This window comes from Bidens hawaiensis, unplaced genomic scaffold, assembly GCF_021521415.1.
Source record: "Bidens hawaiensis isolate Kalapana, Puna unplaced genomic scaffold, B.hawaiensis_p1.1 tig00009959_1, whole genome shotgun sequence".
Lineage (NCBI taxonomy): Eukaryota > Viridiplantae > Streptophyta > Magnoliopsida > Asterales > Asteraceae > Bidens > Bidens hawaiensis.
Genome location: NW_027491755.1, coordinates 543,118 through 569,778, shown reverse-complemented (window position 1 = coordinate 569,778; position 26,661 = coordinate 543,118). Strand labels below are relative to the sequence as shown.

Sequence of the window (26,661 nt, the reverse complement as noted above, 5' to 3'; positions counted from 1 at the left end):
ATATAGAAAATGGTTCAAATAAAAAACAATTATTTTGTTAGAATTGTGTGAAGGCTTTAAAATAAACTACAACAGATAAATAGGACACTATACCATATAAATAGAAAACTATACAACTTTTATAAACTATCAATCTCAACCACTAGATCTTAGATCCAAGGGTCTACATCTATTCTTATGCTTCTCACAAAACTCTTGTTTTTTTACGTTAACCTTACCTATATATATATATATATATATATATATATATATAAAAGGGTTAAAATAAAAAGAAATAGTTTGATAAGAAAAGTAGGAATGACATAAAGTATTATATATATATATATATATATATATATATATATCATGATCTTTGATTAGGTTTCATCAATGTTTTTTGATGAAAGTGACATTACTGCAAAGATGTGGTTATATTTATAGTACAATTTAATAGAAAAAGGGTGTTTTGTTAAATTTATTTATGGTAATATTTAATCTTGATCGGTTGGTTTCATAATTATGTTTTTCTTTAACTTTCTTTTTAATTCAAACAATTAAACTACATTTATTCTAATTTAAGAAAATAAGAAAAAATTATTTTTTATTATATAAAATTCAATAACTTTTCAAATATCGTAAGGATTGTCAGAACAATATACACTACAAGTTTGATCCTTTCGTGTTATATTTTTCAAGTTTTTTTTAATCATTTTATTATCTTATGATGATTTATTTTATTTTTAACGTGGTTTTGTTTTAATTTAATACATATATATTAGTTTGTTATTATATTTTTTAGTGTTTTGGTTTTTTCAACTGAGATGTGTATGTTTGTTAGATTTTTAACGAACAAATATAAATGAACATGAGCATGTTGATTTTACTAAATGAACAAAAATATTTGTCTAATGAAAAATAAGAAGTTGATGTAATTGACGATGGTGGGTAGTATCAGAGTTAATTAGCGATGGAGATGATAGACCAGCAACGAAGAACATGTAAAGAAGATAAATTAAATTAGGGTATGATGATGAAATGATGAAAGTGTTTACCAATAAATGAGATCTTATAAACCATTTGAGGGCTATTAGGTTTTGTAAAGACTCATAACCCGTGAAAATTATTTTTTGATGATAAAGGGGTTATTTCACAAATAAATAAGATGTTAACCCATTAAGGTTTATCCGGGTTTGTTGAGACCCATGACTCGCGGATATTATTGTTTGATTATAAAATAGTTTCACAAATAAATGAGATGTTATAACTCATTTAAAGACTCTATGGGTTTGGTGAGACCCATACCCGCGAATTCGGGTCAAATGCATGAGTAACCTACAATTAGAAATCAAGCAATCTGGTAACTCTAGAGAATAAGAGGAACAATCTGAAAACGACATGTAAATTTTCATGATAGACAATTATATAGATAATTAAATACATTCAACATTTCAACCCTATCCAATATATTTACATTATATACAATATAGATATCATCCAACACAACATTAATATGATTTATTTTATTGTATGTAAATGCATCAAAAATGCATTTCTGGTTTATGTATATAATTACATAAAGTGTTAATATGTCGGGTAAGATTAAATATATTGTGTGACGTAAGATCGAATGTTGTGTAAATATGATGTGTAGGCTGTATAAAATTAAATGTTATGTGAATCTAGTGTGTGAATATGTTGCGTATGAGATAATATGGTACGTAGGGTTGAATGTTGAGTAAATATATACATTTATATATATATATATAGGGTAGGGTTAATGTAAAAAACAATATTTTTGTGAGAAGAATAAGAATAGATCTAGGCCATTGGATCTATGATTTAGTGTTTGAGATTAGTAGTTTCTAAATAATTGTATTGTTTCATATTTACATTGTATAGTGTCATATTTAGGTGGTTTGTTTTATTTTAAAACTCTTCTCACACTTCTCACAAAAACACTTGTTTTTTATTTGAACTCTTTTCTATATATATATATATATTGTGTAGGACGTAATACGTTTAAAAATATGGGTCAATAATCTCCAGACGTTTGAAAACTATTGAATTTTTTATAATGATTTTTTTTTCTTATTACTTTAACACAAATAAATGGAGTCTAAATTAAAAAAAAAGTAATAATAGTATAATTATGTAACTTTTCAATTATTATTAATAATTACCATAAATCTAATCTAAATATACTACTCTGTGTACAAGTTTTCAATTAACAAATAACACTTCATCATCTATTTTAGTTTAATAAAAGTTAGTAATATAAAAAATATGTTATTGATAGAAATCGAATTAATTACCTTGATTTTATAATGTTTATAACTTACCAGTTTAACTACGATTATATGCTAACATTCTCTATTCCTTAATAAATATATATTTACAACCTTTCATTTTGATTTATTTTAAAACACATATAAAAATTATTCTTATTAATTTATGTATTTTAGGACATATGTAATTATCATTAATATTTATTATATATTACCTTATAATTTATAAAATTATTATGTTCATTATATATATTTTATGTTTTTTATATTTTTCACCCGTGTGTTATACACGACACTACCCTAGTTAATAAATAAAATAATTTTTCACTAATTTACCCGTTGCATTAATATTCGTTACAAAATAAAAAAACCAATTCACTTCTTGCTATAACCACCCACATAAACTCAATCATATACACACTGTTAAATTAATTAAGCTTACGTATATATCTCTATAAAATGGGCAATGAGTGCGTATAAATTCATGTACTTCATCGATAAATATAGTATGTTGCACCCTTTTCTTGTTTAAACTTCTATAAAACTCATTTTTTATATTATTATTATTATTATTGTTACTAAAAAAAGTCTAGATTTAATAATTGCTCTACACGAATCAAATGTTAACAAGCACCATATTGACTCCTTTTCGGATTTAAGTGATGATCATAAGCAATGATTATGAACATGAAACTGGCCGGAAACTCGACTGAGTACCTTCTAAAAATGAAAATGTACGTACATAGCTAATAAATCAGTGGAATTCCCTTGCGCGTTGGTTGCTCTGCATGCACATGTGTGTATAAAAGAGGTAAAAAAATTTTTGTGTATGTGGAGTTGATATGCAGAATAGATTAGTCGTATTTCCCATGCATATTATATGCTTGAATTTTATCACAAGGTTTTAATACATAAGTGCATATTTGTGTATATATATAACTGTACGTGTGAGCTTTGGATTTATATTTAATTGACAAATGTATATCGATATGCTTGAGATTCTCTGTAGAAAATGTTATACTTTTATCTTTTGTCTACATGCATATTGTTGTGTCTTTTATTTTAATTTCAATTTCTCTTCTTAAACTTATAGATAGAGGATCAAAGAGACGTGAGAGGGAAGAGGGAAATAACCATTCTTACAGTTGTACCATTTTACCTTAATCCAAATTGATCTTATAGAAAATCAAAGTTAAACTTTTATACGGTTCTAACTTCTAATAGTACATAAAACTAGTGTGTATCTAGAACGTACTTATATAAAAAATATTTAAATTTTTTACTTGATCAGCATTGAACTATACTTTTAGTTCTTTTCACATATCTTAACCTTAAATTACACTAATGTGTATAATGAATATCAAAAAAGTGATTCATGCGGATGATCTTAAACCTTTTAACACATGATCAGTTTCACATAGATGATCTGCTAAGTAAAATCATTGAAATGAAATTTGTCTTCGCATTTTAATTACCTTAATCGTTTACTCAAATCTTTTTGTCGGTTTTATAGAGAGATTAATTAACTAACATTTCCAACGTACCTATTCTCATAATTTAGTGTATATTATCACTTCATGTTTCATATTTTATTTCCACTTGTAGGTATACTTTATTAAAAGTTTAAAAGCACACAAATTATTGGAGTCTCTAATAATAACATAATGAACATATTTTGCAGTTTTAAGGTTTCTAACTAAGTGAAAATATTATATTGGCAAGTTGTTAATGAGAGTGTACGTTTTGAATAATTAACAATAAAAATAACTTTTGTTAAATTTTAGCAAAGAAAATTAATCAGTGAGGAAGTTAAACAAATAATTTGTAAGATTTGAAGATCTAGCAACAGTATTTGGCCGGGATAATTATATTTGGATTCTAGTGTCATACATTAGGGCACAACAACTGCAAAAATATACCTGATCATGACATGTATCAGATCTACTATGATTGATTTTATGACCATGTTTTTTTTCCTGGTTTCATGAGATCTGGATTGATAAATTAACCAGTTAAAGGGTAGGAGCGAAAGATGAAACACTTACAACCAAACGATCCGATGCACTCATGTGGAACTCGAGTCTTCTCCTCCCTTGATAGCTTTCTTCTTCTTTTTATAAGGGATTCCTCTAGCCTTTGCTTGACATTCCTTCACTTCCCTAAGGTGAACCCGAATCACACTCGTAGCAAAAGGGTTTGATTCGAGTGAACCTCCATTTTCTTCATAGGCGGCACGAAGCCGACCTATGAGGGAGTCAAGGCTTCCCCAAGCTTGTCTAAGTGGACAAGCACAAGGAGCCGGTGGCTCGGGCTGCCCATAAAAGATGCAGCCTTGCAAGTGAACTTTAGTCTTTCCAAATTGATCCAAGTACCTGAGGAACTCAAGCACATGGTTACTGTTGCACCGAGACATGTGCACAGGCGGCCTTTGGTTCCTCAGGTACTGTCCAAAGGTATTCCAGTCTCTTCGTTTCTGAGACTCGTAGCGGCTGGGAGATTGTGGTGGATCCCCAGATGATCCATGATCTGCTGGCTCCTTTCCTCTATCAAATGACATATATAATAATTGTGGAGTGTTGTTTTGATGAGTTTGGTAAATATGGGATGAATCTGAAGAAGAGGAGGTCAGGGGGGATGAAAAAGGAGGTGTATTGGTGAAACATATCGATCACATCAATATGACACTTGCGGTTTGATGAGATGGTAATGGGGCCATCTGCATCAAGTGCTCTCTCTCCATGTTTGATCAGCAGGCTTACATTTCTAGGTAGACAAGATATATATGTATCATTGGTTCACCTTGCACTCCTATTGGTTTAACCACCTAATTATATATATTTAATCAAATCAGTCAGTGACCTGACTTAACCACGTTATTTAACTTACCCAAACGCGCTATTTGTACACCGAAACATTGGCTCGTACATATTAAGTATAAAGGAATTGAAAAACTGTATAGCTGAATAATAATGCAACGCTAATAACTATCATAATGTTCCAACTAGATATCTAATCATTACTTTCAGAAAAACTGAATGATAATAAATCAAGTAGTGACTATAGTCAAGCAAATCTGGTAACTTCAAGAAAAGGGGGAGCGAGCACATCGCGACACCTAGGATTTTTATGTTTTCGTATATATATATTATAGATTTAAAAGATTTGTAAACTTTATAATTAACTCACTGGTTTGAAATTTGAATACTTTAATAGAAAAAAAGTTAAAATACAAATGGATAAAAAAAATATGAGAAGAATTTGTGGTCATACAAAAATCACAAAAAGGAATTCAAAAAATAATAAAAAAAATCATAACTCAAAATATATATAAAAAACGAAAAAAATTTTAAAAATCAAAATGTTCCCCCATCATTCCCATTAAAAAAACAAAAAAAATCCAAAAAAAACACATGAAAAGACACAATGCATAGAAAAAAGACACAATGCCGAAAATGAACAAACACAATGATAAATAAAAAAAGGACACAATAAGCCACAAAATATAACATAATACCGAACAAAATATAACACAATATCAAGAAAAAAGACAAAGAATCAAATAGAATACATAAATTAAGGGCTCTTTTAATATAATACATAAATTATAATTTATAATACTTTGATTAGCACCACAATCAAATAAAACCCTAGCATAAACGTTATTAACTAAAAACGTACCGGTGATGAATTCGGGTATGTCAACAACCTTTTTAATGTCCAGCATGAACACTCGTGCATTTCCATTCTTTGTTTTATTCTTGGGGCTACTACCACCAACACCTCCACCAAATGTATTCTTCATTGGATACTCGAAGCTGAGATGTACCATTACTTTGCAATTAAAGCAAGTCATTGTCTTCTTTCAGCAACCTGTTGCATCGTGTCCTGGTTTCTTGCAGGAATCACAGACTGCTGATGTGGATGTTTTGACTCGACACCGACCCAAATGACGCCTTTTTCAAGTTTTACAGACTAAAAATGTAGGGGTAAAGCCTCCCTTCCTTCTATCAATTTCCTTAGCCTTGAAGCAGGTATCTCTCTTTTTTTTCTCTATATCCTTCCATCTCACCTGTCTTGTCTTATTCTTTATAGTGGATGAGGTCATTCATCAAATATCCAGCCAATTCCATCGCTGAGTTGGTTGTCTACGATAGATGAGATCTTACCATATCTTGTATATCTCTTGGTAACCACCAAATGTAGCGGGTTACTTTGCTTGTTTCAGTTGTCACCGGCTGTGGCACCAATCTACAATATTCTTGAAATCCAGTGTTGTATTTTTAAGTTGGTTTTGACAACCTTGTGGTTCAAGAATTTTGTTTGGATTAGGCATGTCTTGTGCATTGGGCAAAGTTTATGTACAACTAAATCCTTGAAAGCTTCCCATTTCATTTGGTACAAAGTTTCTATGTCCTATGACATAATTAGAGTGTTCCACCACTCCGATGCTTTGCCTTTAAACTTTTGCAAACAATATTGAATCGTTTATGTTTCCATGCACTTTTTGGTGATCACAATGGACTCCATATCTTCGAGCCATCGTAAGCTGTTATGACGCCCTTGTCACCGTAAAGATCCATGGGACTGTAAGCTTTAAAGTCCCTAAAACTGCACCCTTCGATCATTAATTTTTTGTTGAAATTATCATCATGGTTTGAGCTATGAACACTCTCGTCATGATGTAATGATGGATTCGAGAGAGATCGAGATTTGACAGTTTTGTTAGATTGTCTAGATACACTCTTGAGTGTTGATCCTTCTTTCATTGCTTAAATAAGTGGGTTCATTATTGCATTGGTTATCATTTCTTGCATTTTAGTTATCCATTGCTTAGGAATTTTTTGAGCAGGTTTAGTTCTGGTTAAATTACTCATTTGATCAAAAGATTTCTTCTTTTGCGAGGGATTGTTTTGTCTTGACATTATGCAATTAAAGCATATTTGATTTAGAAACATAAACTTTTATAATTGATAGGGTATCATACAAACAACTAGTTGATTTTACAAACGAACTAACAACTGATAGAGTGTAGTACATGGACAGACACTTAACAAACAAACACAAAAGAACTTGATTCATAATCCTTCATGAAGTCTTTGATTATATTTTACATCTTATTACATTTATGTAGTAACTTCTTCTAGTTTTATCCTTTAGCTACTTCCATTCTAAGATTGTTGATTTTATGTAAAGCACAGTCGAGATGCTCATCTTGTGATTGCGATATGAAGTTGGGGTATCCATACCGTGGTGGTAGATCTCAGTAACCCATTATTTCAATATCATAATGATTATTTGGGTATGGTCGAGGTGGACTTGCTTGAAAGGGTAGGTTATGAAAGGCTTCAATAGCTTCTTCTTGCTGCCTTATTTCATTGTCTTGCTCAGATATTGTGGGGACAATATCAGTCTAAGATGGAAAATTGACTAGTGTTCGAATCTCACTGTCTTGGGAAATGTAGTGTGAAGGAATATGAAACGATGGTCCATGCGGACTAAAGTCTCCAGAATACTCACTATATATATTAATATTCACATATGGTGATTCATCGTCGTCGCCGTCGTCGTCATCATCATCATCATCATCTTCTTCCGGTGTTTCTAAGTGGGAATACTTGGGTGGATTCACGGACATTCCTTTTGATTCTTCTTTCGGATCCTCCTCTGGGTCTTCGTTTGAGGTTGTTTCTATTGCATTTGCGTTTACTTCCATCTGGAAAGTAAAACTTTCTTGGGGTTGCATTACCTTCATTTTGGGCATCCTGGATGGACCAGAAATTGAGTCTGTATTGTATAGGGTGGGGTTGTACTTTGGTGTTCCAAACTGCAATCGGCTTTGGTCGTAGTGACACTGCATCCAACTTGATAAATTCGGTTCAGGTTTAATTTCTGTCTTCATCTCTTTCGATAGGTGATAGCATAGGATATCTGAGAGATGATATTATTGATTTGGGGGGATCACCGGGTATCTCTATTGGCATCTGCTCCGTGCTGGGAAAATATAATGGCTCATCCATCATTTTCTAAGCAATGTGTTCACATTTGAAGAAATATGTGAAATAGTTGTCTTCACTATCATCAGATGTCGGATAAGGGTTAGGATTTGAACGAGAGGCCATCTTTTTCCTATATGGCCGTAGTAGTCAATGTATTGATTACATGACATATGTCATTGTTAGATTAAGGAGAGATAGGAAATAATACCAACCTATCTTATCCCTATATATATAATAATATTTGAAACTTATCTCTGATCGAAGCTTAGGTACGATTAAATTCCTAATTCGCTAAGATTGATGGCTCTAATACCAACCTATCACGCCCCACATTAGGGCCTATGTGTGTGACCAATTATTCGTACCTATTTTGTAAATATTTCAGAGTTTAAGGTTATAAAGCGGAACTCTTTAATTAAAATATTATTATATTCCAAAAGTCAGGAATTAAACACCCCATGTGATTACCAAAGAGTTTAACTAATAAAACCATAATTTACATAATTTATAATATAAAACTTCATTATAGCTATCAGATCATCTAATGACTAATCACCGTCTCCAATCATCTATTTTTGATTACTTGTAAAACAGTTTATAAAATATGTCAGCAACACATGCCGGTGAACACGTTGACAGTAAAACATTTATATACTTAATTATTCCCTACGAGTATCTTGTGACCCGACCCGTTATGGCAAACAAAATAACTAAGTTATGAAATTATGAATAACTATTATAAACTCAAACTCAACTCGAAACAGCTTAGTAAACACCACAGTTTTCAAGTACTTAGCAACTACCAATATACACAAGACCATTCCCCAATCGAATATTACTTAGATCCGGCCCAACGTGGCGGATGAATGACCAAGTGTAGTGTGGTGTGCCCACCGATTGACAAGATGTGTAAGGATCCAATAAACGTATACCATAGTATGAGGGCCAATGATTATCTTTGTTTATAAAGTATTATGGATACTTAGTCCCATGCAAACTGTTAATGACTCGATTTAAAGAGTTACAAAAGTTTGAGCGTATTCACCTTTGTTTATGATAACCAGTACAATACTGATTTCTGCTTGTGTGTTACCTCGGACCTATAGTACGAGAATAACCTTGTGTAAATAAGTAGATCAGCGATCTAGCTTTAGACCTTTAGTTTGTTTTGCATAGCTTTAACCTGATATATAATTTGTTTGCACAAAACAAATGGACTTTTATTCCCTTTGTTTATTTATCATTTATGTGATACGTTTCTTCTTCACGAAGAAACGTCTATATAAGATTTCTTCTTCAAGAAGATTCATCGGTTTGACTATACCCTTTGTATGTAAAACTTTATGTTTCTTCATTATAAAAGAAACATAAATTTGATTATGACCTTGGCATATGAAAGTTATGTGTAACTTATATTTGTTCAAGGTTAGAGTTATACCCCGATAGGATCTAAGCCAATATAATAATATAATTAGGCAGAACCCCTACCATATGCGGGTACTTGAATGAAATGCCTAAGCTTAGAGCGGGCATCACTCCTACTAGTTGTCCGCTATTTTGAAAGAACACAACCTCAGAACTCCTACTGTCTTGTGCGTACTTCGAGAAACCAGGCTCGTCAGAACTTCACACGCAAATTGAGACTAACTATGTGATTTTAGAGGTGTGTTTGGGATGGTTAGATGCAGAGCCGAATCACCCTATTTATAGGGCAAATTTTGAATTTTGTTGCGTATCACGGTGGAGTTCAAGAAGCTATGTCGTGTAGCGTGATGGGTATAATAACCGCCTCTAATTATTTAATCTGTTGCGAATCGCGAAGGATGAAATGTTGAGCCGTCGCATAGTGCGATGTCTCCCACTAGGCGGCAACCCTAGACCTACCACGTGTCACACGACTATGGTGAACATGTCGTGTATCACGATGGTCCTGAACTAGGTCCACCACGTAGCGCGACGCCGCCCGAAATTTCGTGATGGGTTTATGAGATACTTGTATCGCGATGAGATACATGTCGCGTATCGTGATGCGTTTATTTTTTATCCATCACGTAGCTTGATGGGTTTTGAAATTCAGAATTTCCATTAGTAGTTCTAATCTTATGTAATCTATCAAAATTGACACGAAAATTTCGGGTTGTTACACGAAAAACTGTCTATCTAATGTGCAAACTATAATCTAAGTCGAGAACTATGGCTTAAGCATGAGCTTACATCAAAAGTAAGCCAAAACTCGCTTTGTTCCTCGCAAACTCATTTAATCTAGATCTTGACTATGTCAAATCAACGTTCCAAGGCCTGTAACGTTTTAAGTTTGATACCTTATTTATCTACCGAGTCCGATTATCTACCCCTGAAAATTCCATGCATGGCCCTTAACAAAAAAACCACGTTGTAAACGATTTTGACTTCTATGCGAGACTAACTCTTCCCAGACAATTTAAGGATGATTCCAGTTGTTGTAGATGATTTCTGCCTCCCAATATCTTTAGAATTTGATCCTCTACGGAATGGTATGCTCGAATTGTGAAACGAAACCTAAAAAACGAATCCATTTGCTATTTCTCTCTTTAGTTTTCTCTCTCTACGGTTTCTTGATGAACAAGTGAATGAAAGAAGGGTTGTTGGTCTTGCGTAGGGTTTCTTTCCATCCTTTGATATTTACAATTATACCGCTTCTTGTTTTGTTTGACCCATAGCAAAAGTCATAGACCCTAAAACACATGGCCGCAACTATAATATAAATAATAAAAACCTGATTTTAGTATCGAAGTATGGGATGCTACAAAGCTATACAAGAAGAAAAGAAGATATGCATATCATGATTGCTATCATATTGATGATGAGCTAGCTAGAGTTGACAAGATCGAGTGGACCAAATAATAATAATGTCTTGGTTAACCGAGGGGCGGATTGAAAGAAAGAAGGCAAGATAAGCGGTCCAAGGATAAAAGTAAAAGAAATGGAGGCGTAAATTGGAATCAAGGATTTAGATGTACAAATCTATTCTAAGAGGACACTATAGGATTATTCTTGATTGAAAAGAAACTAGTGTAGATAGGAAAATTTTAGAGACCCCATGGGTTTTTCTAAAAAAATTCCTCAATAGGCCGCCTATTAAGGAGTGTTTTTAGAAAACCCCACCATTTTGTCTTATTATTTTTTTATTTTAATTTTTTATGTTTTTTCCTTTTCTTTTTATGTTTCATGTTTTTTATTTTTTTGTTTCCTTTTTTTTATTGTTTTTGTATAATATTTTTTTTTTTAAAATATGTGTTTTTGTAACAAAAGTTTTTTACCAAAACAATAAACACATATATACACCAAACCAAAACATTATTATATACAAAACATTGAGTTTGTTCAAAATACACACAAACTATAAAAACGGCATGTCGTCTATGCCGGCGGCAGTAAACATCGCATCATAAACATCGACGTAGTCTTCGACCCTCCGCCTGACGCCTGATCCTTGTCCATCATCGTTCACGTCGTCGCCCCGTCCATGTATAACGCTCGACGTGCTCGCCTCGTGGTCAAAAGTAGGTGAAGGTGGTACCCCGTATCTATCACCACGCTGAGCGGCGCCGAAGTAACTGACGATCCAGCCAATCTGACGCTGCATCTCCAGTTGCACCCGCTGCATCTCCAGCATCCCCCGCTCCATGTGCTGTGTCACACCTCGACCAAAGGCGGAACATGCCGGGGCGTAACGTATTGATTGGACAATAGCTCAAAAGACACTAATTAAAGTAACAATAATTATTTAATTCATTAATATCAAAACAAGTACACAATTATTATAATAAAACAATTACATCATATTTATTGTTTGGATAAATATCCTAAGGTAAAAACTAATATCTTCAATCTTGATCAATGTAAATTACTTGTACCTGTAGCATGTATAAAAATAGAGTTTGTCAACACGAATGTTGGTGAGAATACATAAGTTTTAGTTGAGATGCATATATAGATAAAAACCACAATTCATATGTTAATGTTGAGCATCACAATTCCCATTAAAAATGTAAACAACTAAATAGATGTGGACCCGTTCCTATTGATACGAAATCAAAGTACTTGGGTAAGTGTATGATCATACAAGATGAGTATAGATGAGGATGAGATACCAACCACCAAACATAAAATAAACAATTAAGCACATAGAGCATGCAATAATCACACATAAACATATATTGAATTATGTTATGAACAGATGAATAAATAAAAATGAGTAATATAAATAGGGTATACATGTCACCCCCCAAAATTTAAAAGATGAAAAAGGGGGATATGTAAACTCACATGAGATATATAGGTGTTGTTAACAAGTTGTCGGATTAAGCGAGTTGATCGGTGTCACGCGGTGAATTCCATAGGTTATCCTAAGTTAAAATTATAAATGAAATAAATATCTAATCGAAAAATAAACAAACTAGGCACGATAGAATGAATTTATAAAGGAATTGGATCGATAAAGTGTTAAATATATTTTTATATCAACTTATAAAGTTGAATTGGAAAACTTAATCAATTTTTGTCTTTTTACTAGTTTTAATTTTTAAAAGCCAATATAATATGTATATATATTATATTTAGTCATTTATAACGAACCATTGTTATGAAAGATTAGTGGTGAACGTTTTGTTAATCGGGTAAAAATATTTTTAATATAGTCACCTTTTAAAATTATATTAGGTTTTTAAATCAAGAAAATGTAAATTTATAACTATATGTAAAGTTGTGTGTGTGTGTGTGTGTATATACGGAGTTGTCAAATCTATAAATTATTTTGGGAAGTTTGACGGGTTCGGTTCTTTAAACAAGTGAACAGAAAAATAATATATTAGTTTTTAAAAATAATTATTTAATAACATAGAATAAAATAGATTAGTTAAGCAAAACAAAAAAATAATAAACAAAAACAGGGTCAGGGGGGATCGAACCTGCGACCTCCGCCCCCAAACACCCAAGTGTTACCAGCAAACCATTTAAGGAGACGTGCAAACATAATCAGTTTCAAAAATTAATATACATAAACTGTTTATCCCAAAATTGATTATATAAACCCTAAATCCAATTTGATTCAATCTGTTACAATTAATCAAAACAAGTTTAGGAGTTTTGATCCTCTTGCAAACGCAATCCAAACCATATGTTCAATTACCTTGTATGGTGAACAGAAGAAGGAGAACGAGGATGAAACAGGGCCGGCCAAAGATTAAGATGAATGTGTAATGTAACGACCAGTACAATCTAATTATATAGGGGGTTAATGTCGGCGAGTAATCAAGGAATGATTTTATGAAATTAATTTTAATAATATCGATGATTTCGTGTTCAACAATGATTCAGGGTTGTCGGATAGGTTTAAAAAGGAAAAACGAGTCAAAATGGTGTAATTAGCATAATTAAATCGTCGGTGAGGCCGCGATTAATATACGAAAACGATTTCCAAAATCATGAGTTGATTGCAAACGAATCTTGACAGCTATGTGATTGATTGATTGAGTCGGGTACAAGAAAACATGAATATGGGTCGGGTTTGGTAACGAATATCCACTTTATAATATGGGTTATAAAAATATTTACAGCTAGAACCCTAAAGTTTGAGGATGGAAACGGAAGGGTTAGAACTTTATATTTTGGGTTAAAAGTGTCAAAGCTAATTAGTTGTAGTTATAAATAAATAAACGAAATATATATACTTAAACGAATGCGGGAATTATTTAGTAACGAACGTTCGGATAATAAATGAGGTAAAAGAAAAAAAACGGGTCGGGTTTTCAGGTTTTAAATTTGACGAATGTTACAGTATTCCTAACTTTTTGAAATTTTCGTCCCGAAATTATAGAAAAACATAACATAAAGAAAAAAAGGTAATTGTCAAGAGATTTATGTATATATATATATATATATATTTATATATATAATAACACAGATCTTCAGGTGACCCAAATAACGTTACAAACGGAAGACATGAAAAGGACACTTGTATATAGGATGTACCAGCGACGTATTCATGATGTCCTTATCACATCGATATTTGTACCGTTACCCAAAATTACCCTAGGTTCTGAGTTATAACACACAACTGTATTCACCATTAGTCCCATGTGAGGACTTTGATAATTATGTGTGCACTCATAATTATTTAGGTCGTCCCATGATGCACATAGTTCGTCCCGTTGTGAGGGTTCGAAAAACAAGGTAAATAAAAAACTTTTTAAGTCGATAAATAAATGGAACTATATGAGCAAGAGCAATAAAATAAAAATAAATAAATAAATAAATGAGTGAAATTTGATTGGCATAAATAGCTAGTAACAACTTTGCAAAATAAAGCGAAATTACTAAGTTAATCGTCAAATGTAATAATCACTAAATTAAATATATAGATAAAGAGAAGAATATTGAATAGAAATACTTAGGATGACAACAAAATTCATGAATAAGTATTCACATAGACAGTTTCACATAACAAACGAATCACATGATTAGAGAAATATAATAACTTGTGAGGCTCGAAATCAAGATTATAAAATCGAATGAGAAAAGAGTGATGTGAGAATGAGGTGAGTTTGGAGGGTTTGGGTAGTCATGCATTAAAATATCAAAATAAAATTTGTACATGTGACTCATATTATATAACTATGTAAACACATGTTCATAGTCCCAATTTCCAAAACGCTTGTAGGAAATCGGTCATAGGTAGTTTATGATACAAATACGGTACTATTAGATAACTATGCACATCACCATGCACATAGTCCCGGTAAATAACCGGTCATAGACCACTTAAATTAAGATAATAAATTGTGTAACATTAAATAATGCACTAAACGACATAATAGGAATAATTGAGAGATTGAATGTCATTATAAATAACCAAAATTCTCATTCATAACAAAATTGGAGATTTAATGAAGTCAATACATTAGATTTAAATGAAAAGAACTAATTAAAAGAAACGTCTTTTGCGTAGCATGTCTTTAAAGAGTTAGGTTTAGACTTGGGAACCGTTGATGTAACACACATGTCCTTGAGTAGCTTGGTCACTTGAGGTTGATTGGTTGATCAGGTTTTGGTTGACTTGAATTGGTTGAATGGGTTGGACTTGAATTGCTTGGATGGGTTGAGCTTGGATTTGATGAAGTTTATTTACTTGGGCTTGGTAAGCTTGATATTGAGTGGTTTGAGTTGGGTAAGATTGAATTTGGTTCATGTGTATGAGCCTTGGGCATGCATTGCAATAATGGCTAGGGTCTCCACAATTTTAGCAAGCTCTAATAGTTGAGGGCGATTGATTAAATGGTTGAGCATAGGGTAAAGTTTGGGGTTGGGTAAGAGGTGAGGTAAATGGTTGCATCAAAAGTTGGTTGCGTTCACGACATGTGGTAAAGACATGACCAAACCGATTGCAATGGGTGCATTGTCGACACTTGAGGTTAGGCGAATGGTGAAAGTTACACGTATCACATAATGGGTGGGGTCCTGTGTAGGGCTTCTTGGTGGGTTGGGTTTGCGATTGGGCCAAGACATAGTTTTGGGAATTGGGCTTTCTTTTATTGTTGCGGTAGTGGGGAGAGTTGTTGTTGTGCTTGAAAGATTCGAGCTTAGAAGACTCAGGTTTAGGAGATTCGGGCTTAAATTATTTAGTGGGCTCGGATGCAGGCTTATCATTGGGCTTCTTGGAATTTTTACGCGTCAAGGTCCCAGCCTTAACGTGGTTTTCGGTGAGGGTACCGGCTAAGGTGATGGCATCATGGAGGGTTTAAGGGTCACGACTTAGGACGGAATCTTGGATTTTGTACTTTTCGATCGAACGTTCAAGGGGAGTAACCATGTGAGGGATGAGAAGGCTCAGTTCATGGAAACGATCGTTGTAGATGGCGTCATTTCCACTTTCTTGTTTCAAATTCCAAAACTTCTCTTCCAACTTCCGAAGCTCATGTTTCGGGCAAAACTTCTTGAGCATGAGTTTCTTGAGGTCATCCCATGGCAAGTCCATGGCAACCTCAGCGCCAAGCGTGCGCTTCTCACCGTTCCACCAATTGAGGGAATTCTTCTCGAGCTTGCTCGAGGCGTAAGTGGTTTTCTTGTCCTTAGGACATTCACAATGGAGGAATATGCTCTCCATTTCTTCGAACCAGTGGAGGAGAATAGTAGCACCGTCGATACCGAAGTATTCGGGCGGGTTGGCACTCTTGAATTGTTTGAGGGGGTAAGCAATTGGGTTCGGAGTTGTGGATGATGAAGAAGCATTCACAGTTTTTAATTGAGAGATGATCGTTGGGAGGGCTTCCATGATTCCTTTAACAATGCGGGACGACATGCTGCGGCCAGAGTTGCCGGTGCGACGGTTACGGTTGATAAGGGGGGAAGAAGACATGCTACAATGACGACACGTGAAAAATTTATTATGTTTTTGGAAAAAAAAGACAAATTGTATAACTATGTGAAATTTCGAGTTTTGTGAAAATTCATGAGAATAAAAAATAAAATTTTAATAACCTTAACTTAGAGTATTGATGAAATTGATAATTTGAAAAACAAATTTCATTCTTAACAAAATAAAAAGAAAATTTAAACAAAAATCTCATCGTTGATTTAAGAGTGTGATCGTCACATGACCACGTTTGATACAATGAGGGTAGCAGATTCGGTTTCGTTTGGTGTGATATGCTTTGGCCTAATAAGTTCCACACCCTTACCGAACACTTTTGGAAGGCAACCAGGTCTTGCGGTTGGGTGAGATTTATGCGCATTGCACTTCCTTAGGCTCGCAAGCCTTGGTGTCAAGGATTCGGTAACAAGTGTGTCCCTCTTACAGTTACTGCATATCCGTCACACGAACCTTCCTCAAGGAGAGGGGAGTGAAAAGGCGGGACTTCTTAAGGAATTTTGCATTTTTATTTTTTTTCCTAAAGGTTGAAAACAATTTTGAGAGTGAGTCATAGCCTCGGATTAAGTGTGTGCTTTTGTGTACAAGAATAATATTAAATCATTAAATAGTATTTAAGCTACTGCAATCAATAATATAATTCAGGGTGCAAACACGTAAAGGAATATCACGTATAGGGACCCTAAGCATGCTACTAGGCCGTTATATCTAACCACTTATCTTATAGCCTTCGGGTCTGATACCAATCTGTCACACCCCGACCAAAGACGGAACATGTTGGGGCGTAACGTATTGATTGGACAGTAGCTCAAAAGACACTAATTAAAGTCACAATAATTATTTAATTCATTAATATCAAAACAAGTACACAATTATAATAATCAAAACAATTACATCATATTTATTGTTTGGATAAATATCCTAAGGTCAAAACTAATATCTTCAATATTGATCAATGTAAATTACTTATACCTGTAGCATGTATAAAAATAGAGTTTGTCAACACGAATGTTGGTGAGAATACATAAGTTTTAGTTGCGATACATATATAGATAAAAACCACAATTTATATGTTAATGTTGAGCAACACAAGTCCCATGAAAAATGTAAACAACTAAATAGATGTGGATCCGTTCCTATTGATACGAAATCAAAATGCTTGGTTAAGTGTATGATCATACTAGATGAGGATAGATTAGGATGAGATACCAATCACCAAACATAAAATAAACAATTAAGCACATAGAACATTATCATAGAGCATGCAATAATCACACATAAACATATATTGAATTATGTTATGAACAGATGAATAATAAAAATGAGTAATATAAATAGGGTATACATGCCACCCCCCAAAATTTAAAAGATGAAAAAGGGGGATATGTAAACTCAAATGAAATATATAGGTGTTGTTAACAAGTTGTCGGATTAAGCGAGTTGATCGGTGTCACGCGGTGAATTCCACAGGTTATCCTAAGTTAAAAGTATAAATGAAATAAATATCTAATCGCAAAATAAACAAACTAGGCACGATAGAATGAGTTTATAAAGGATCTGGACCGATAAAGTGTTAAATATATTTATATATCAACTTATAAAGTTGAATTGGAAAACTTAATCAATTTTTGTCTTTTTACTAGTTTCAATTTTTAAAAACCAATATAATATGTATATATTATATTTAGTCATTTATAATAAACTAACCATTGTTATGAAAGATTAGTGGTGAACGTTTTGTTAATCGGGTAAAAATATTTTTAATATAGTCACCTTTAAAAATTATATTTGGTTTTTAAATCAAGAAAATATAAATTTATAACTATATGTAAAGTTGTGTGTATGTGTGTGTGTTTGTATATATATACGGAGTTGTTAAATCGATAAATTATTTTGGGAAGTTTAACGGGTTCGGTTCTTTAAACAAGTGAACAGAAAAATAATATATTATTTTTTAAACATAATTATTTAATAACATAGAATAAAATAGATTATTTAAGCAAAACAAAAAAACAATAAACAAAAACCGGGTCAGGGGGGATCGAACCTGCGACCTCCGCCCCCAAACACCCAAGTGTTACCAGCAGACCATTTAAGGCGACGTGCAAACATAACCAGTTTCAAAAATTAATATACATAAAATGTTTATCCCAAAATTGATTATATAAACCCTAAATCCGATTTGATTCAATCTGTTACAATTAATCAAAACAAGTTTAGGGGTTTTGATCCTCTTGCAAACGCAATCCAAACCATATGTTCAATTACCTTGCATGGTGAACAGAAGAGGGAGAACGAGGATGAAACAGGGTCGACGAAAGATTGCGATGAACGAGTAATGTAATGACCAATACAATCTAATTATATAGGGGTTTAATGTCGGCGAGTAATCAAGGAATGATTTTATGAAATTAATTGAAATAATATCGATGATTTCATGTTCAACAATGATTTAGGGTTGTCGGTTAGGTTTAAAAAGGAAAAACAAGTCAAAATGGTGTAATTAGCATAATTAAATCGTCGGTGAGGTCGCGATTAATATACAAAAACGATTTCCTAAATTATGAGTTGATTACAAACGAATCTTGACAGCTAATTGATTGATTGATTGAGTCGGGTACAAGAAAACATGAATATGGGTCGGGTTTGGTAACGGATATCCACTTTATAATATGGGTTATAAAAATATTTACAGCTAGAACCCTAAAGTTTGAGGATGGACACGAAGGGTTAGAACTTTATATTTTGGGTTAAAAGTGTCAATGCTAAGTAGTTGTAGTTATAAATAAATAAACGAAATATATATGCTTAAACAAATGCGGGAATTATTTAGTAACGAACGTTCGAATAATAAATGAGGTAAAAGAAAAATAAACGGGTCGGGTTTTCGGGTTTTAAATTTGACGAATGTTACATGCTGTAACCTGGCGTCAGTGCCGGCATCCAGCACACTGCGTGATAAGTACGGGGGACGTGTTGTGGCGGTGGCTAATATCAACACAATAACTAATTAATAACTATTTAATAAAATTGACGAATTAAAAGTAAAAATTATATGATAATATAAAAACGTACCTCATGTGCGTCAACATCAGCATCCGCATCCCGTCCTCCTCCTCCTCGTCGACAGGCTGGTTAACAATCTGGACCTCCGGTGCTGCTATTGGGGCATGCTCGACTAAAGGCATCGGACGTAAGGAGCGCGTGCCGACATCCTGGACACGATACGGTCTACCGGGTCACAGTCAGGTACTTGAAACGACTGCACGATATGCATGCTTGTACAGCGGGGGCGATCCAGCGGGCGCGGATCGATTGTTGGGATACGTAAACCAGCTAGCTGCTCTGCGTACCCCCAACGAAATTGCAAGCTAGGTGACGTACGGGCCACCCAGCAATGACGCACGCTACTGTCAGTTGTAGTAACCGACAAAATAATCTGCAAAACCTCGTGCGAGGTTGCAATGCGTGTGGGTCAGCAGGCACCGCATAAAAAACATATCACGAAGATTGCAGTGCTCCCCGCCCTGCATACGACCCGTGACAGACGTGGTAATAAGGCGAAGAAGATACATGTATGATATAATATAATATAACATAATATAATATAATATATAAAAAATATAATATAATATAACTGATAATAACATATTTAACATACCTGTGCAGCGGGTCCCTGATATCAGAGACCTTGGCTTTCGTAGCCCTGGACCTCGAAAGGCTCATCGCTAATTGTCTCCACCGGACCCGCAAGTCGTGTCGTTGATGTTCTTCCATGACCTTAGAACGAGACTCTTCAAACGTTCCACCGATTTTTGCCATTTGACTATTAACCAGTTTAAGGACATTCCTCGCAACGGTGTCGAGCGTGTTGTTGCTGACAACCCAATAGCCGCGTATAGTGCTATAGGCGGCCTATCGGGTCAGTATATAAGATAAACACTCTTAATAGGCCGTCTATTAAGGGGTGTTTGGGGTGTCCCTAACACAATCCTATAGATAACTAAGAAGTATACTATGAAGTATGAGGAAAAAAAAGTTTAATTTGTGGGTCAAACTAAATGATGTGATGTTTATATATAGAGTTTAGGATTTATTTATTTATTTACAATTTCAGATGTATTATGGGTACATTTAGAATAGGAAATAAGTTATTGTAGTATAAATAGGGGTTTCATCAAGTAGAACTTTTATTTGAGATTTTCATTTTAATAAATCAGAAAACAGTCGTGAGAGTTAATCACAAAATATCGGTGTTATTTCGTGTATTTGATATCAATCCGGGCCAACAAATTAACTGATAAAGTCATATTTATGATTCTTGCAAAATAGATACTTATCATTTGTCAGTATAGGAATTCCATTTGAAAGCAAACATCATACTAACCAAATAATAATGTGCTTCAATTCCTACTTATTATAAAACCACGCGATCTAAGCCAGACCTTTAAAATTATGCACTATTGTGGAATTTATGAATATGTTAAATAACCAGATGTATATTATTCGCATATATAATTGATAACATAATGCAATTGTAGCTTGCCGACAAAACAGACAAAACATCACCACCTTTAAGGACACACAATCTTATTTAATAATTATGCCTTTTCTTCTTTGTTACTCGATATTTCTAATCAATCATATCAGGGCCGTCTCCGATAATTTAAATATTCGGTTAAGCCAAAATAAAAAGGCTCGTGAGCCTTAGCGAAATTTTTTATTTGCTAATGTACATGGATAAAACTTTTATCGACCGATTATTATAAGAAAAAACAATTCTGAGTATGCAATTATCTCATAAACCATTGTAAATAATCTTATTTTTAGCACCAATACACATATATATATGTAATATGTATAAAAAATTTGTGTTCTCGAAATTTATGTGCCCCCGACGATAGTACGACTCACACACCCTTCGAGCCTCCCTTGAACGATATATAACCACGGATTGATAAATTAGTAACTAGTAAGAGAGTCACATTCAATCCATCAAAATATATGGGCTGAGTTTTTATAATTTAATGAGTGCTTTAGGGTGTTGTTAGTTGAGGAGAGAAAAATACAGTGATTTTTCTGTATATTTGAAAATTATTGTTCATCCCTATAAATTTTTTTATATATTTTGAAAGTGGTTGTGAGTGAAGGAAATAAAAATGGTAATGATAAGGTATAAAAAATATTATTTAATTGATAATGAAAGAGAAAATATAGTGATTTGTAGTATAATTTTGGATTTGAAGATATAATATAGGATGTGAATGCTCTAACTATGTTAATTAATAAATCCTTAAGAGAATTATATTGGTTAATTGATTAATGGTTTGGGTTGTCATATAAATGATTGTGGGTTATTTTTAATTTCTAAAAACTTATAATAATGTAACCTTGTCATTAGCACAATTGATAATCAATGTTTTAAAATCGGATTCAACAAGTTACCGGTTTTAACCTAGCTACTTGGATCTGACTTAAGAAGGTTAACCATATTAGTATCAACTTAACTTAGTTAAATATGTTAATGAAAACTCTAATTCACATACCACATGTCATTTCCTTCAATTAACTAACAAGGCAATCTCACATGAATAAATACATACAAATATACAATATTATACAGGGTTGCAAACAATACCGGCCAGTAAATCGAAAATGGTATATAGCTAGGAAATTATAATAGATAGATAAACTATAAACAATCACTTATAACAAATTATAACAAGTTAACAAAAATGAAACAAATTCAAAGAAAAACCATTTGCTTTAACGATCTGTTCAACCGCGCACCAGTAGGGAAACCGATCCCATATAAGTTTAAAAAGATACGTTGATTAAAACAGTAACAAATAAAAAGGCTTTATATTTACAGCAAACTAATAATATGTATGTGTAAGTTTAATCTAGTATTGTCAAAAAATTAAATAGGGGTGTTTGGCCTGGTTGATTTGGTAGGGATTCACTCCTTGCAAACTGAGTAGTTTCTTACGTTAATTTTCCTATGAACATCATAGGAAATAGTCGTTTTGGTGTAACTCTCGACCAAGACATTTTGTTCGGACAAAGCCCAATGGAAAACTATTTTTCAAAGCAATTCACGATCAAAACTTCCTTCTATTTCCTACGTTTGCAGCAATTTTCCTACCAAGATGTTTTGATATCATTTTTCCTACTAGTGACATTTGCGACTATTTTCCTACCAATGCTTTTTGCGACCGTTTTAGTACCAATAATGTTGCGATCAGTTTTTTACCGAACCTGTTGCTGACCATTTTCTTACGAATATTGAGTTCAACTTTTCCTACAAAATAATGTTTTTAAGTAAAAAAAGTAACATAAATTAGGAAATATTCCATATAATTTGGGCTTAAAACACAGGAATAATCTAATACAAAATCTTGTTTAGGAAAACAATACAACTAACAAGTCGGTTTACATAATACAATAAGCAATGTTTGCAATAAAAACCTAAAATATGATTCATTTGGCGGAGGTGGATGATTCCACAAAATCACCAAATCGACTCAACATCTCAGCCCATTGATTTTGCATCTTTTCCCGTAGCCTTCATTTATCTTCGGTTTTCTATTCGTTCATCTTCCATGCATCTCTTTATAGATTCCATCTGGGATCGCAAGTCCCTTGCCTAAAGTTTTGTTAAACATACATAAACTTTGTTAAAAACATAGGTATATAATTACTAAACAAACTACATATACGCATATCTTTATGGCGCTTGTTTGGTCGGTCATCCTCATTGGGATTATTCCAGGAGCAAATCTAACAACCCTAGATTATTTCCAAAGCGACCACACCTTTACCAGCAACAGCATGATAGAATGAAATAAAGGATTAAAGTAATCCCCTACTATAGGCATCGTTACCCCGCTGATTTTACAGTTTAATGAAATCAAGCTATAAGATTGGTAGTTTGATATGATTCAAGATCTCTAATCTTGAAGTCAACCGAACTTATTATATCTCTGACCAAAGGTAAAACCATAAAAGATTAAAACGTTATATAGAAACAGTTTATTCATGGCAAGATTGAGTTTCTTGATCAAAAAAAGGCTAAAATTGTAGAGATACCTAAATTGTTAGTGTTGTATATTGTAGAGATGTTAAACGTGTCCAACACCAAATCAGATTGAAGTCTCCTAATATCCGGAGAATATTTAAATATAATAATTGGTTTATTATTATACGAGAAGTTAGTCATATTTCATTTAATCCTATTTGTTTTAGATTCAAATTGTGTATTTGAGTTAGTATAGGATTAAAACCATGGGTTTATATATACCATAGGTATAATGTGTTAGTAAATTATTAAGTTTTTTGTGTGTCGTTTTCTTAAATAAAAGAGTCGATCGTGTGTTGATCAAATCTCGTGTTTTTGTTCTTGATTCACCCGCTAAAAGTTTAACAAGTGGTATCAGTGCCTAGGGCTCGTACCGGGAAGCGCTTTGAAGATCGGGGCAACCTCCAGCGGCGAGTGTTTCCATCGGTGGAGGGAACGCATAAAAGATTGGCTTCTGTCGCAACCAGAATACTTTAGAGTAGTAGACGGAGACCGGTACGGTGTTTCGTGTCAATCATTGTTGTGCGGGAGTGCCGCTTATGACGACACGGGACCGTAATCTGGAGTGTTCAAATAAATTGCGTGAAACCATTCTTTTAGTTAATGTCATACCTTCAAGGTCAGGACCTTTGAGAGGTAACCAACGGAACCGAAACGCAGGTGCCAAGAAACGACACCGGAGGTGCCATCGGGAAGTGGCGAGTAAAAATCGGGAGAGCGATGTTCGTGTTAAAAACAACAGTCGAAGAGGAGATGTTAGATCACTTTCAAGAATCCGAAACACCGAAGCATTTCGTAGTAGCGCTAAAACTTTTCGTGACGATCGTGGTAGGTTCGAGTGTTTCGGACTAAGTTTCTGGTTCAATTTGAAGCTGTTTTCGGTCCATGTGTAGTTGTTTAACAGCGGTTCGGTTGCGAACCAGTGACGGTGAGGGCTGTCGACGGGTGTTAACAGCGGTTACAAGGTGGATCGTATCTGCCGATATAAGAGAGTGCAACAAGGTTGTGTGTCAACTTTGTTTGGTGTTCATCAAGTTGAATGTTTCGATGGTCATGTGACATCACCGTGTGTCGGGATGGTTAAACCCCCGTGTGTCGAGCAACGATATTGTGCCATGATTGTGTGTCGGGATGGTTAAATCTCTGTGCGGCGAGCAGTGATGTTGTGCCATGATCTTGTGTCGATATGGTTAAGTCTCCACGTGTCAGGATGATAAACTCTCCGTATGTCGAGGTAGTTTAGTGGGTTGGATCGATGACCCAACAGTCCGAGTGGTAGCGATATCGGACTGTCTAAACGGGACAACAACATCATATGTTCAGGGTCCGGTTTCGGAGGTAGAACAATGGAAACATAGTTATGGTTTTGGGGATGTCAAAATAGAAGACAGCGGGCTCGATGGTTTCGGTTTCGGTTTGTACAAACAATGGGTTCGTAGGAGACCACCAAAGTTGATCAAGGCATGTGATAAGGTTGTTTGGAGTTAAGTTGAATATGTCCTAGATCTTGTGTGGATTAAGGAATAACCGACTGAGACGCAACTTCATGTGAAGGCGTGTGACGAGACCAAAAATCAAGTCTAAAGAGATATATATGTTGTGGGTTGTGAAAGAACTTAGAAGAACAAGTTTGGATCTAGAGGGAGTGTTGGAATTCAACATTTGAGCCGATGTCAAAAGACGCGACCTGTTGTGTTGAGTCGCGGGTTGTTTCGAGTCGAGGTTCTTCATGTGTGTCATGGTTAGAAGAAGTTTGGTGTTGAGAGGGAGTGTTAAACGTGTCCAACACCAAATAAGATTGAAGTCTCCTAATATCCGGAGAATATTTAAATATACTAATTGGTTTATTATTATAAGATAAGTTAGTCATATTTTATTTAATCCTTGTTTTGGATTCAAATTGTGTATTTGAGTTAGTATAGGATTAGAACCATGGGTTTATATATACCATAGGTATAATATGTTAGTAATTTATTAAGTTTTGTGTGTGTCGTTTTCTTAAATAAAAGAGTCCATCGTGTGTTGATCAAATCTCGTGTTTGTGTTCTTAATTCACCCGCTAAAAGTTTAACAAGAGATGGGCAAATGAGCCGGTTAACCGAACCGACCCGAAATGAACCGAAACCGAACCGTTTAAAACCGATTATGTAAAAACCGGTTTAAAACCGATTGAAACTGTAGGTTGGGAACCGACTTGTAATTTTCTCCACAAAAACCGAGCAAAAACCGGTCAAAACCCGAACCAAAACCGATCAAAACCCGAACCGAAACCGATGGTAACATGGTAAGAAACCGGTTTCAACCCGAACCGAAATCGATCATAAACAGGTTTTGACTTTTATTGACCAAACCGAACCAGTTTTAACCCAAACCGGTTTTGACTTTTAAACCGGTTTAAGCACCTCTAGTATATTGTTTAAAAATTTTGTATTAAATTGAAATGTACTAATTTTCTAAAATATTAAATATTAAGTAACATTTATATTTCAAGAACACTAAATTGTTAGTGTTTTAACTGTTTACAGTTTTTGCAGTTCAATCCATTAGTAAACACATGATCCAAACAATAACGTGAATGAAGGGATTGACTTCTTGGACTTTAAACCATCTGAGATTGAAGCAGTGACTATGTTTGTATACTGGTTCCACAAACCCTTTTAAAACCGGGTACGAAAGTTGCATAAGTGGCAGATGATGGTCCATAAAACCATAAAAACCCGTTTAAAACCAAGACCGACTCTTGTTTACTTGGTCTTGTTGCGGTCCAGATCAGGCCGGGTCATACCCGTTGTTGCACACTACTAGGAACATCGGAGACTTCGTGTAATGGTGTGGTGGTAAAGGTAAAATTACAAAAAGGGGGAAATTTTACAAATTTCATAAGCTTAGTTAACTAGAAACCGTAGAGATGTAGGT

At 34.0% G+C, this 26,661-nt stretch overlaps 1 pseudogene across 1 annotated transcript in view; it reads right to left on the bottom strand.

Moving 5' to 3' along the window:
* Positions 1-4,849, bottom strand: part of LOC143533963 (protein LIGHT-DEPENDENT SHORT HYPOCOTYLS 10 pseudogene) — a 33,442-nt pseudogene extending 28,593 nt beyond the window's left edge. Inside the window, exon 1 of the transcript XR_013135453.1 lies at positions 4,304-4,849. The product of XR_013135453.1 is annotated as a protein LIGHT-DEPENDENT SHORT HYPOCOTYLS 10 pseudogene (transcript). The remainder of the gene's footprint in view (positions 1-4,303) is intronic.
* Positions 4,850-26,661: the final 21,812 nt, after the last annotated feature.